The sequence below is a fragment of the Lissotriton helveticus genome, chromosome 7, assembly GCF_964261635.1.
Source record: "Lissotriton helveticus chromosome 7, aLisHel1.1, whole genome shotgun sequence".
Lineage (NCBI taxonomy): Eukaryota > Metazoa > Chordata > Amphibia > Caudata > Salamandridae > Lissotriton > Lissotriton helveticus.
The window spans coordinates 1,575,675,008-1,575,688,341 of record NC_136068.1 but is presented as its reverse complement, the minus strand read 5'-3'; the positions used below and the strand labels follow the sequence as shown (position 1 = coordinate 1,575,688,341).

The 13,334-nt window shown below is 49.0% G+C and overlaps 1 protein-coding gene across 1 annotated transcript in view; it reads left to right on the top strand.

Moving 5' to 3' along the window:
* Nucleotides 1-239: 239 nt before the first annotated feature.
* Nucleotides 240-13,334, top strand: part of LOC144770517 (GTPase KRas-like) — a 214,154-nt gene continuing 201,059 nt past the window's right edge. The window contains exon 1 of the mRNA XM_078655099.1: nucleotides 240-426. The gene's annotated coding sequence lies outside the window, so the exon portion shown is untranslated. The remainder of the gene's footprint in view (nucleotides 427-13,334) is intronic.

Genomic DNA, 13,334 nt, shown 5'->3' with positions numbered 1-13,334 from the left:
AGTATTCTTTCTGAGGATCAGCACGCAAAAAACACAACCGCCACCCGTCACATGGATTGGTAACGATTACAGATTCTATAGGAAAGAAAGCTGTCTTCCATAGAGAGGAGTCTTTCTTTCATTTCCATGTAGGGTTTTAAACAGCAATATTCGGCTTACGCCCGCCCTTTCCTTTGCTCTAATTGGCCGACTCGTAGAGCTGCAAGTACGAGTTTCTGCTGGTCTCCTATTGGCTTACTGGACTGGTCACTCGGCTGAATAGGGCTGGGGCGCTTCCGCTTTCCTGTGCTCCCGGAGGGATCCGTGAATGCTGCAGGATGGAGGCTCCTAGCGGCGGACGACAGTGACCACAGAGTTTGCCCCCCTCTGTCATGCACATGGTACCTCCAGGGGCTCCATAAGAAAAGAGAGGAGCGGCCCATTTGGGTTAGTTCGGGGATGGGGTGGTTTTGGTTTGTGTTGTTTTTCTTCTCTCCAAAGCAGTGCTATTTTGCAGCATGTGATTGTGGCTGGGGATTTGTGTCTCCAAAAAAACCCAGCAATGTCGCGTACTCCTTTTCTTTGACTGGGACAATTAATGTCCTTAGCAAAACTGCTTTGGAAAGTGTTGGTAAACTTTCTTCCATTCTTAAGCTTCTATGGGTGAAGGGAAATTGAACCACGTTCGGTCGCTTTGGACAGTAATGTTTAGAAGTTATTGGCTTTCGACTTTGTCATTGTAATTTAAAATGTTGAGGTATTTTCCCGTGGTTATTTTCAGGCTGGTGTAGTTATTACTTTAGAGATGGCGGCCTTTTTGCAAAGCATATTGTGGGGGACTTGAATTGATTGCTGTCAGGCTTTGGATGGGTTCTTAATTTGGATGCGTTATTTGCGTCTGATAGTTGATATGTATGCGTGTATATTTTTTTTTGGGGGGGGGGAGGTGAGAGGTTAACGGAGATATTCCTGCCAACATGATTGTTTTCACTATTGCATTTGTTTTGGTAGGGGCATACCTTTATTATAGAGGGATGTTTTGGGGTGGTGACTTGTTATTGTTCTCATTCATCATTTAGGGTTTCTTGAGTGGACTGTTTTTTTTTTAATTGTGTGTGTGTCTTTTTAAAATTCATTATTTTGGTTCGTCACGCTGACACCAAGGAACTTGCTATTTTCGAGGGGCCTCGAACTTTTTTTGTGGTGGTTCATGAAGATAACTTTTTAAGTGGCCCCTCGCGTGCTTTCCACTCCTGGGCCAAATTATATGGGTAGGCGACTGAAGAATTTTGCTACCTTTTTATACGCATTTTATGCTTATTGGAAATGGTGGGAAATTAACTTTTGGCATGTTTCTTGGTGTTGACTGCTCTAGAAGTAGGACCTGGGACTGATATGCTTGTAATAGCTTTGCACAGTAAATTCGTTTAACTCCCTTAACTAAAGGCACACCGTACCAGAACATTTATTGATTCAAACCATGAATGCGTTCTCTTTTGGATTATTGCAATTCATCTATTTGTAAGCATTAGGTTTGTGGGTTGCATGGGTACCTTTGTATCTATGCTTTGTAAATAAAAGGGTCACATTCCCCAACTTAATGTTAATCTTTACTGTTGAAAGAATAGAAAACCGTTCATCTTGTGATTAGTATGAAACTTCTTAAAGGTGTAAATCCACATTGTTACCTTGTATCGATGTGCCACAATATGCTGGTCATCTGTAGTACAGTGGCCATTTGAAGATGTTCTCTCTGTTAGTGTTTGCATCTCTTAAGTGACCATACTTAGTCTATTACCATGATTTGTATTCCGACACCGTCCAGCGTTCTGTTACCCTTTTAATATGACACACTAAAAGGTATATAACCTGACATTTTCCATTCAGTAGTAACCACATCACCCCCTTCGTATTGTTAGCAAAGGTAGAATGGTGTAAAGTCAGTTGTCGCTCTTTCTGTTGTCTCATCAGCTACTTGCTCTTGTTTCTTTTCAGGTATAATTTTTAATTCTAACGGTAGCCCACTTGGGAATAAAACATGTTCTCCTTCCTGGCAACCCCTGCCCATTGTAACTTTTTAAATTGTTATAGTCCTGAACAGGCGCTGGCTTGCTCAAAAATTCATAGTGATAATAGCTTCCATGCACTGTATTCGATACACATTCAAACTAAGCAAGTGCCTGGAACTGGGAGTAGAATATCCAATATTTGCAATCTGGAGTCAAAGTTAATAAGCTATTCTTCACTGGTCAAAGTTCCCCAAAAGACATTAAGTTGAAGCTCTGCGAAGAACATGTTTTCAGTTAAGGGCCTTTGTGGTTGAGTGAAGAAAGTTCAGAGCTGAAATTATTACTTTTTATTCGTAGCTATTGAAGTGCAAAGATTTATTTTGTATAAAGAAAAATTGTAATGGGTCCTCATTGTTACCATTATCGGAAATTAATGATAACTTCAGGTAGGATATTAGAACCAAGAGACCCCCTACAACTGTATATATTTTCGAATTGCATCTGGGCTTCTGCACTGGTTTTTCAGACCAAGAACACCTTGTGGATAAAAATAGTTCATATGACACCAAGCCAAAACCTGTGCCTGACACTTCTTTAAAGGGGTCAGATACACTGCACAGGAGATGCCTTCACTGAACAGTTGGGAGAAGGTGGGAGAAGGTTCCTTTCACAGTCAGATGCAATGTATTAGATTTTTGGATGCTGTTGGCCCTTTCCATTAGTGATTCTTTTCCTGGTATCTTCCATGACCCGCACCTGCAGTTTGCAGGACTTTCCTTTGACGTTTTGCAGACAAATCTTACTTGGAAGAGAGTTCGCCTATCCCTGTAGGCTCATTTCTTCTCAGAAGTAGGCCACTTGGACCTCCCATTCTTCAGATGTGTGCATGCGTTAAATCAGTAGATTTGTAGAGAGCAGTTTGTCACCTCTGAGGGTATCTAGGCGTTGGCAGGATCTAGTTGATTAGCCGAATATCCAGGTCTTCAGGGACTTTTGGAACTCTGCAAGAGATGAGGTCTGGAGATAAAATGGTAGCTCGTTCCATGTCCTCGTTGCTGGGCAGGAGAAGGCGCGCCATCCGTATCTGCTATGTTTGATGCAGGGTTGAGGGTTAGAGAGGGAAGCGGGATGGAGGTGCCTGGTGGGCTGATAAAAGTACAGCAGTGGTTCAAGTTGGCTGGTCTGCAGCTGTTTAGGACCTTGTATGTGTTGGTCAGTAGCTTGAATGAACAAGCTAATTCCCTTCGGTAACGCTTTATCTGGTAGAGATGATATGTAGCTGCAGATACCTTACATTTGAATTTCTCCAAATGTCAGACTGGATCCAGAAGATTTTTCGTGAGCAGTACCCCAGGGCACTCGTAAGTGGTGTTGGTCGGCTCCGCGTGTTGTTGTCAATGCTAGAAGTAACGTACGCGTCACCTACATAGGTGCCTCCTCGATGAGTTGACGTCCATTACTTTTCACGACTTTCCACACCAGGGGCGCAGAGCCTAGAAGTGCACTGGTGTGTTAAAACTAGGGCCCTGAAAGGGATCAGTCCGACTCTAGAAATCCTTCCGGGGAGGATGGATGGGTCAGCAGGTGATGTGGATTGATCTTTACTAGATAAGGCATTACTGAAGGTAACTAACTTGTTCATCTGATAGACTTCTAGCTGCAGATTCCTTACCTTTTTGAATAAATACCCAAGCAATTCCATCCCTGGAGGTGGCTCTGTGGAAAAATGTCGACCTGAAGTCCTGCAGGACTGTCTAGGCAGTAATGCTTGGTAAATGTGAACAGGGACACCCATGTTCCTGCCTGCCTGATGTCCAGGACTAGAACTCCCGGGGCTAATGCAATTGGGCGCAGCCATGACTCTGGTGGGATGCACTGTTAAGCTTTCAGGAAGCCTGTGCATATCAGATAGCAGATCTTGATGCAGGGAACCACCCATCAAGAGATTGTCTGTTTCTGCACCTCCCAACGTTTCTTTGCGCCATCATACCGCACGAAGAGATGGTTGTACCCCTGGAGTGCTCTTGTGCGTCAAGGTAAAATGCCAACGCTCCTTTTTGGGTCCAGACGGTGGAGTAGTTTCTCTTCTTTAGAGGGGGTTGGAGGACTGTCGAAAGTGGACCAGATGACAAATTGGCCCCCATGAAATGGTACAATCACTTTTGGTAGGAAAGAGGCCCTAGTGCAAAGTTTGTCAGGAAAATCTGATAGCGAGGCTTGGAAGATGAACCTGCAGCTCACTCGCCTTTCTGGCTGATGTAATGGCCACAAAAAAGGCTGTTTTGGTGGTGAGCAGCCCAAGGGGCAATTGTGTAAGGGCTTGAAGGGAGCACACATCAGAAATGTGAGAATCAAATTAAGGTCCACTGAGGCATAATGAAATGGGAAGATAGGAAAATATGTACAAGATCAATTTGCAATCAGAGATTTAAATAAGGAGGAATGATCAGGTAGCCAAAAGAAAACTGCTGACATTGTGTTGTATGTGCAGAGGTGAACAGATCTAACCAAGGCTGTCCCCACTGTTGAAAGAGACCTTTCACCACCTTCGGGGTCATTCGTGATCTGCTAGGTATTGACAGCTGAGTTTGTACGCTCTGGCATTCAGGTAACCTGCCTGATGTTGAACCACCAGGGAAATGCCCTGTTGTTCCAGCCATATCAAGAGACGCTGGGCTTCTTTACAAAAAGAATCCAAAACCCTACCCCGCCCTGTTGGTTGCAGTACCTTCACGGCAGTGGTATTGTCCATGAACACATGTACTAGCCTTCACTTGATGGAGGGTAAAAAAAGCTTTTATTGCCATTTGGATCGCTCAGAGCTCCAACAGGTTGATGTGGATTTTGAATTCCGCCAGAGAGGTGAGTCCTCTGATCTCCACCTCTCCCCAGTGGCATCCTCATTTAAGGAGTGACACATCTGTCATTACTGTGAGATCTGGTTGAGGAAGGGAGAGGGGCCTGCCTCTGACCCAATTGCGGTTTGTTAGCTGCCACTGCAGGTCCTTTGGAGTCCAGTACAACCCCCTATGTTAGATCTGTACTATGTTAGAGAGATTCCCCTTATGCTGTGCCTTCTGGAACTTCAGGTCCCACGTGTCACTAGCCGGAGGCAGTTTGTCTAACCAAAATTAAAGATAGCGGCTGAAATATCAGTATCGTAACCTGAATATCGTGAACCCCAGCGACAGAAGGAGGTCTACCTTAGCCTAGAGGTGGAAGACTAAAGCCTGGGGCGAGCCCGTCTTCAGCAGCCTTTCGTTGAGATAGAGGAAGACTCGTACCCCTGATCTGCGCAGATGAGCTTTAACCATCACCTTGGTGAACACCTGAGGGGCGCTGTTAAGGCTAAAAGGCATCATAGTGAACTGAAAATGCGCATAGCCTACTGTAAACAGCAAGTAACGCAGATGAGAAGGCAGGACGGAAATGAGAAAACAGGCGTCCTGCAAGTCTTCTGTGTCTAGGGCAGACAAGTCCTGAGCCAATGTGAGTATCTTGAATTTCTCCTTTTATAGTTCAAATCTCTTTAACCCCTTGAGTGTGTTCATCGGCCAATGGCCGTCGCGAGCACTACCTCGGTAGTGCTGCGCACGTCCATTGGCTGATGCGGCCCCGCCCTCGCTATAGAACGCCCGCACCGCGGCGGGTTAATAGTTTTCATAACGAAGGAAACATAGCGTTACCATGTGCTCATACCACTCATCTTTCATAGCACAAACATGAATACACATAACCGTTCACAAACTCCCCCTTGGAACCGCAGTGCTGAGGAATATTGGGAGTAATGTGGTCTCGCATGTTTTACCGTGTCATACTAATTAGTATACTCTGTCCGGGGATCAACAGTCGTGTCAGTCAGACAAAGGAGGTGGAGATATCGGGGGGGGCAAGTGAGTTCATGGTATTCCAAGGATAATAAAGCGATAAAAGGACGCCAGACCTCTGGGTATGAAGTGGCCTGTACTGAGAGTTAAGGTCAATCTTTCCATCCCTTGTATGTACCAGAGCCGATGAAGCCAACCCTGGTAGGTAAGAATCTGCCCTGTACCCCGATGTGTCAGGATCTTCTGTAGGGCTGCCCCTAAGGCCAATCCAATCTGTCGTCCCTTGCGTGATTTAAGCAGGAAGGTGAGTGCGTTGGACACCCCAGAATTGTATAGGCAGGAAATCGAGGAAGCTGTGTACTGAGGTGTGTCTACGTCGTCCAGTAATTGAGTCCAATAAGTAGTGAGTTTCGGGCATTTTCAAAATAAGTGCAGTAAGATTCCAGGGAAACTTAAAGCAAATAGGTTTATGCGTGGTGTTACTTCGATGTAAGTGGCTTAGCGCAAGGTACCAGTATGTAGCTGCTTTGGTAGATGTATCAATACTGGGTGAGTTGCAAACCATGTGTCGCACGCGGTAGTAAAATTTCTCTCATTCCTGTTAGTTCAATGAGCAGCCAAGCTCCGACCGATTCCCAATGCCATTTGCGTGTCGATTTTTAACCTGCTGAGTGGGTCGATGCAAGAGGCTGTGTAGTTCAGTGATAAGGCGTCTGTCTGATATCTTAGTCACCAGCCACTTTTCAAAGGTTGCAAGAGGGTGTTGTGCCCCAGGACGAACTGTGAGGTGCATCAACTAGTGCTGTACCTGGAGGTTATGCAGTTGCGCAGTTTCAAGTATTGCATTGTCTGAGCGGAGTTGTTCAAAGGGCAAAGGACCCCCTTTATCAAACAAGTGGCCTATGAACAGTATCCAACTTGTTGCCATTGATGAAACGCTGTTTGATTTAGACCCCAGGTGATATCTACATTGCCTACAAGCGGTGTCAACTGGGAGGGGAATGAGGTCCGGCCTCTTCATTCGCTCACCAGATCCCGAATGTTTAAGATTTTTAGTACTGCGGGATGAATAGAGACTTTGTCTGGCATTCTCACGTAAAAAGGGGATTTTCCAAAGGTGCTGCCCCGCCACTGCTTTAGCCATGAAATGCCAGTGCTTTTCCGATTCCTCCTGAGACCATTAAAGGAGAAACCAAAGTTGTGCCGCCTGGTGGTAATGTAAAAGATTCAGGATGACCAGGCCTCCCTCATTAGCAGTTCTGTAGCTCTGCTCTTTCCACATGCAGCCCTTACAAAGTAATTGAAATCATGCTGTAAGGCTTGAATTGTTCAGGTGGGGGTTCGAAGGGCAAGGCCTTAAAGAGGAATAAAATCTTAGGCTGGACAGACATTTTCGGGCGGCCACTTGAACAAGCCAGTAGAGGCGGAATGGCCTCCATCTGGTTAGATCGTTTCAATCTGCTGGTGTAAAGTCTTATAGTTGAGGAATGGAGTTGCCTTAGCTGAGGGGGTCAGTTGTTTACCTAGGTATGGGGTGGAGGTAGTCACCTATTGTAACGGATAGCTGCAGGACGGGGACATTTGTGAGGCCGGTGCAAGAGAAATGTTGAGGGTTTGAAATATATGCACATTTACTCTGAATCCCACCACGTGTCCAAAGGTCTCCAGTTCTTTCAGAAAGTCTAGAAGAAAGTGCTTGGCTCTTCCTGAGGTAGTCACCTATTGTAACGGATAGCTGCAGGACGGGGACATTTGTGAGGCCGGTGCAAGAGAAATGTTGAGGGCTTGAAATATATGCACATTTACTCTGAATCCCACCACGTGTCCAAAGGTCTCCAGTTCTTTCAGAAAGTCTAGAAGAAAGTGCTTGGCTCTTCCTGGGCTATCAGGACATCAACAGCGTAAAGACTGATTGCATGCTTCTCCCCACTAGAAGGGCACCCCATAATGCCAGGTTTGTCGCGGGGCAGATGTTTGCCCGTTCACCAGAATGGTTGCAACTAGTTGGCCATAATTACAGAGAACTCAAGTTTTTTTTTTTCACTGAGTCTGAAGTGTTTAAGTGTAGCTTCTGGTAGGGCCAGTGGATCTGATCAAATGCTTTCTTGGGTCTATAGCCAAGAGCATTTGCTCTCTGTCTGAGCACAGGGTCTTGTCAGTTGAGTGTAGAGTTATTTTCGTGTTCTTGCTACATTGACGATGGGGCACATAGTCTGCCTGATCTGCGACAGTGAGATTTGGTAGGAGGGGGCCTCAGCGCGCTGCCGAAAGGCCAGTGAATAACTTGATATCAACATTGAGTAGAGATATCAGCCAGTAGGGGGCGAATTGACATTTTATCTTTGCCTGGTTTCAGTATGACTACAATAGACTCCTCCAACATGGAGGGTGATATCGAGTCTGGGCCCTTGGAATTTCTCATTTTTCAGTAAGTAGTTTAGGGCTCCGAGATCTAGGGTTGGACCAAGGCCTCTGTCCTTTTTCTTCTTTCCAGAAAGTAGCAGTAATAGCAACCACAGCCTACTTCTCGCACCGAACTATCTCTATGGCTCCCTCATCCAAGAGAGCCACGATTTCCTCCCAGAGCAGGTATAGATGATCCTCCGTCAGCCGGTGGTAAGATAGAGGCATAGAGTGAGCGGGTAGTTTTGAAGGGGAGGAAGTAGCCCCTTGGGACGATCTGCCGAGCACACCTGTCCGATGTTATGGGCTGCCAGTGGTGGAGGTGATGGCGGATCCTGCCACCATCTGGATGCCCATGAACTAAAAGGGCAAGATTAGGAAGGTTTGGAGGCTGCAACTGCCAGGCTGGGGGGAGGGGTTGTGGTGGTGCCTGAACTTGACCACTGTCTAACCGAACCACCAGGCTGGTAGGAACCACTCTCTTATCCATGTAGAAACTGAGAAGCTTGCAAGGTCTAGTGGCTGCGAAAGGGTCAGTGCGGATGAAAGCTCCTTCTGTGGCCACGAAAGGAGAAAAAGACAGATTGGGGGGCGTGGGGCAGCTGACTTACCTGCGAGTCCTTAAAGTGCTCCAGTGTCAAGTCTGCCTTGTCTCCAAAGAGACAGGTGCCACTAAAGGGCATGTCCTAGAGGAAACCTGTACATACACCCCCTCACCCCAAAAAAACACCAAATGTTCTCAGCTAGGCCACCGTTGACAAAACGGCTCTGCCCAGTGAGTCGGTCATGTCAAAGCCACAGCTTATAGTGAACTTTACTGCATCTTCCCGTTTCTATCTGCTTGAGAATTGCTTGGGCCTCCTCCGGTACCTGTGGCATCCTTTTGCTAACGTTTTCCACAGCATGGGGGAATAATGGCCCAATAAGCATGAGGTGTTCACTGACCAAAATGCAAAGCTGACAGCAATTTTTTTTCTTTCATAAGCCGTGCAGCCTCTTGGATTCCCTGTGTGGAGGAGTGGCAGGGACTGCGGCATGGGAAGTAGAGGCTTGGACCACTAAGCTCTCCTGGGTCGTGTGTTCGGTGAGAATTTGAGCTCCTGTGCTGGGTTTGGCCCATGTCCCCAGAAGGATGTCAGTGAGAGCTTTGCTGAACTAGAGTAGATGTTCAGAGGAGGAGACTCCTGGTTGCAACACATCCGTCTAGAAGTTAGTCCTGACTGCCACTGAGGGCACCTGAAGGTATCAAAGCTCACCATTGTATATGTAGTTCCCTCCTCCATAGCCACAGAGGGGGGCGGGGAGGAGGAAGCATCCTGGTATATGCAGATGTGTTCAGTCATCTGGGATCACTCAGTTCCTCACACTAGTCCATATCATGTTCCTACTGGTATTCGAAAGTGTCCCGTGACCCCCCTACTATTCCTCCCCGATGCCTGGCCCTCTAAAATAGGGCTCAGGCTCTGACCTAGGATATGTGGGTCCTGTCTGTGCTGCAATAGATGTCGGTAGAAACTCATCTGGGTCCATTTCATCCGAGATCAGAATGGGGCTGGCGTCAGGGAAGGCTGTAATGGCACGACCGGCACCGGTCTAGATCCATTGGAGCCAGAACTGCCAGCACAGAACCAGATGAGGACCCCCCCCTCCCTTCCCGCGGCTCCAGAGGGGTCTGGCTGCCCCAAACATGAGGCACATGGCCTCGTAGAACTCTCTGGTTTGAGTGGGGGTCACTCCAGCTCCCGTAAAACTGGTTAGGTGCCGAGTCTGTGAAGGTTTCGCAGAACCAGGCCTTGAACGCCAATGTTCCTTCATTGCTTCGGCGATGGATGAGGAAAAGTTCAAGTTCACTTAGGCTTCTAGTGTTTTTTTATTTGTGTTTTTTATTGTTTTTGTGCCTCTTACCTGAGTGCTAGACGATTTGGAGTGGACTTCTGGAACAGTCTTGAGGGAGACCGTGACACTGTCGTATGCCGGGCTACTGGCAAATTTAGGGACTGCTCCCTCCAAACGTTTGGTGCCATGGCCTGTCGCACAAGTTACTACTTGTGTAACGATATATCTGTAAGAGATATTAGTTAGTGATAGAATCCTTACCTTAGAATATCCCCAGGCGTCAGACTGGATCTGGAAATTTTTGTGTAGCAGTACCCTTGCGCGTCGGTAGGCGTCGTCTGCGGCTCCGCGTCCGTCGTCAGCGTCGTTTGCGCCGTGATGACATCGTCGGAGTACTTGGACGCCGCCTCCGCGTGCTGACGTCAGTTCTTAGACACAGCTTTTCCGCGCCAGAAGCGCTGAGCCATGTTAAAAACCAACACTGGTGCCATTGAAACTAGGGCCCTGAAAGGGGGTAACCCTAACCCTAGATATCGGTTCGCAGAACGGGGAGGATGGGTGGGTCGGTAAGGAATCTATCACTAACTAATGTCTCTTACAGATATATCGTTACAAAAGTAGTAACTTGTGCATCTGAAAGAGACACGTTCGTGATAGATTCCTTACCTTAGAATAGATACCCCAGCAATACCAACCCTGGTGGTGGGTCTGCGAACAAATAATCACACCAGAAAGTCCTGGAGGACAGAACGGCCAAAGAAGCCATTCCTCCGGACTTGGCTGTCCAGGCAGTAGTGTCTTGCAAACGTGTGCAGCGATGCCCACGTAGCTGCCTGACAGATGTCTTGTAAGGGCACTCCCCGGCCCAGGCAGTTGTAGTCGCCGTGGCTCGGGTGGAGTGAGCCCGCAATCCAACAGGGGGCTCCCTTCTAGCCAAGGAGTAACATGCCTGGATACACAAGATGATCCACCGGGAGATGGTCCGCTTGTGTACCGCTTTCCCCTTCTTAGCGCCCACGTAGCCAACAAAGAGTTGGTCATCCACCCGGAACTGGCGTGTGCGATCCAAATAGAATGAGAGCGCACGTTTTGGGTCCAGACGGTGGAGCCGCTCTTCCTCTGTAGAGGGGTGCGGTGGCGGAAAGAAGGTTGGCAAAGTGATGGACTGTCCGATGTGGAAGTGTGACAACCTTGGGCAGGAAAGATGGCTTAGTACGCAACACAACCTTGTCCGGATGGACAGAAAGGAAAGGAGGAGTGCAAGAAAGGGCCTGGAGCTCACTCACTCTCCTGGCAGAGGTGATGGCAACCAGGAAAGCAGTCTCCAGAGTAAGAAGGCGGAGAGGATAGTTGTGAAGTGGCTCAAAGGGAGCGCACATCAGAAACGTAAGAACAAGGTTCAAGTCCCACTGAAGCATCACAAACGGAACAGGAGGGAATATGTGTGTAATGCCCTTCAGAAATCTATTTACAATGGGGGACTTGAACAAAGAAGGTTGATCAGGCAGCCTCAGAAAGGCTGAAAGGGCAGAAAGGTAGCCCTTGATAGTGCCCAGAGCAGAGCCCTGCTGGGCAAGAGAAAGAAGGAAGAGGAGAACCTCAGAAAGAGGGGCAGAGAGGGGATCCACAGCCTTTGCTGTGCACCATGCCACAAATCTGTTCCACCTGCAGGCGTATACCGACTTTGTGGAGGGACGCCTGGCTGCCAGAATGATATTACAGACTTCAGGAGGCAAGTCAAATGGTCTCACCTGTCGCCGCTCAATCTCCAAGCATGGAGGTGGAGACTGGACAGGTTCGGGTGGAGGACGGTCCCCTGCTGCTGCGACAGAAGGTCCTCCCGAAGAGGCAGACGAACCGGGGGATCGACTGACATACTGAGTAGCTCTGGATACCAGTACCTTCGTGCCCAGTCCGGAGCCACAAGGATGACTTGGGCCCGGTCGCGCTTGATCTTCTTCAGCACTCTGGGCACAAGTGGTATAGGCGGAAAGGCGTACAATAGACCGCAACTCCACTCGCGACGAAAAGCGTCTCCGAGCGAGTGCCGCCTTGGAAATTCCAACACGCAGAACAGATGACATTGCGCGTTCTCTTCGGTGGCGAATAGATCTAACCAATGCTCTCCCGATTGCTGAAAGAGGCCTTGAGCCATGTCTGAGTTTAGACGCCATTCGTGATCCATCATGCACCGACGGCTGAGCTCGTCCGCCCTGGCGTTCAGAGAACCTGCCAGGTGTTGAGCCACCAGGGTCACGCCCTGGCGTTCCAGCCATTGCCAGAGGCGCAAAGCCTCCTGGCAAAGGGTCCACAACCCCACCCCGCCCTGTTTGTTGCAGTACCGCATGGCGGTGGTGTTGTCCGTGAACACCTGCACTACACTCCCCCGGACAGAGGGGAGGAATGCCTTCAGTGCTAGACGAATCGCCCGTAACTCCAACAGGTTGATGTGGAGCTGGACCTCTGCTGGAGACCAGAGGCCTCTGATCTCCGCCTCTCCCATGTGGCCTCCCCAGTCCGGAGGGACGCGTCCGTCACAACTACGTGCTCCGGTTGGGGAAGGGAGAGGGATCTGCCGCTGACCCAATCGCGGTCCGTGAGCCACCACTGCAGCTGTCTCGCAGTGCCCTCCGAGATCAGGACGTGGTCGGACAGGTTGCCCTGGTGCTGGGCCCACTGAAACTTCAGGTCCCACTGCAGAGCCCACATCCGCCACCTGGCGTGATGCACCAGTAGGATGCAGGAGGCAATCAGCCCCAGAAGCCGCAGCGTCAACCTGACCGAGACCCGGGATAACGGCTGAAAGATGGGAATCGGAGCCTGAATATCCCGGACCTGCTGTTTGGGTGGATAAACCCGAAACCGCGCCGAGTCTAGAACCGCTCCGATGAAGAGGAGCTTCTGAGAGGGGCACAGGTGTGACTTTGGCACATTGATGGAGAACCCCAGCTGGTGCAGGAGATCTGCCGTAGTCTGGAGGTGGCTGACGACTGTCTGGGGCGAGCCCGCCTTCAACAACCAGTCGTCGAGGTAGGGGGAAGACTGAAACCCCTAACCTGCGCAGATGAGCTGCGACCACCACCATCACCTTTGTGAACACCCGTGGGGCGCTGGTAAGGACGAAGGGGAGCACGGTATACTGAAAGTGCTCGTGGCCAACCGTGAACCGCAGGTAGCGCCGGTGGGCCGGCAGGACGGGGATGTGGAAATAAGCGTCCTGCAACTCCAACGCTACCATCCAGTCTCCTGGGTCCAGGGCAGCTAAGACCTGAGCCAGTGT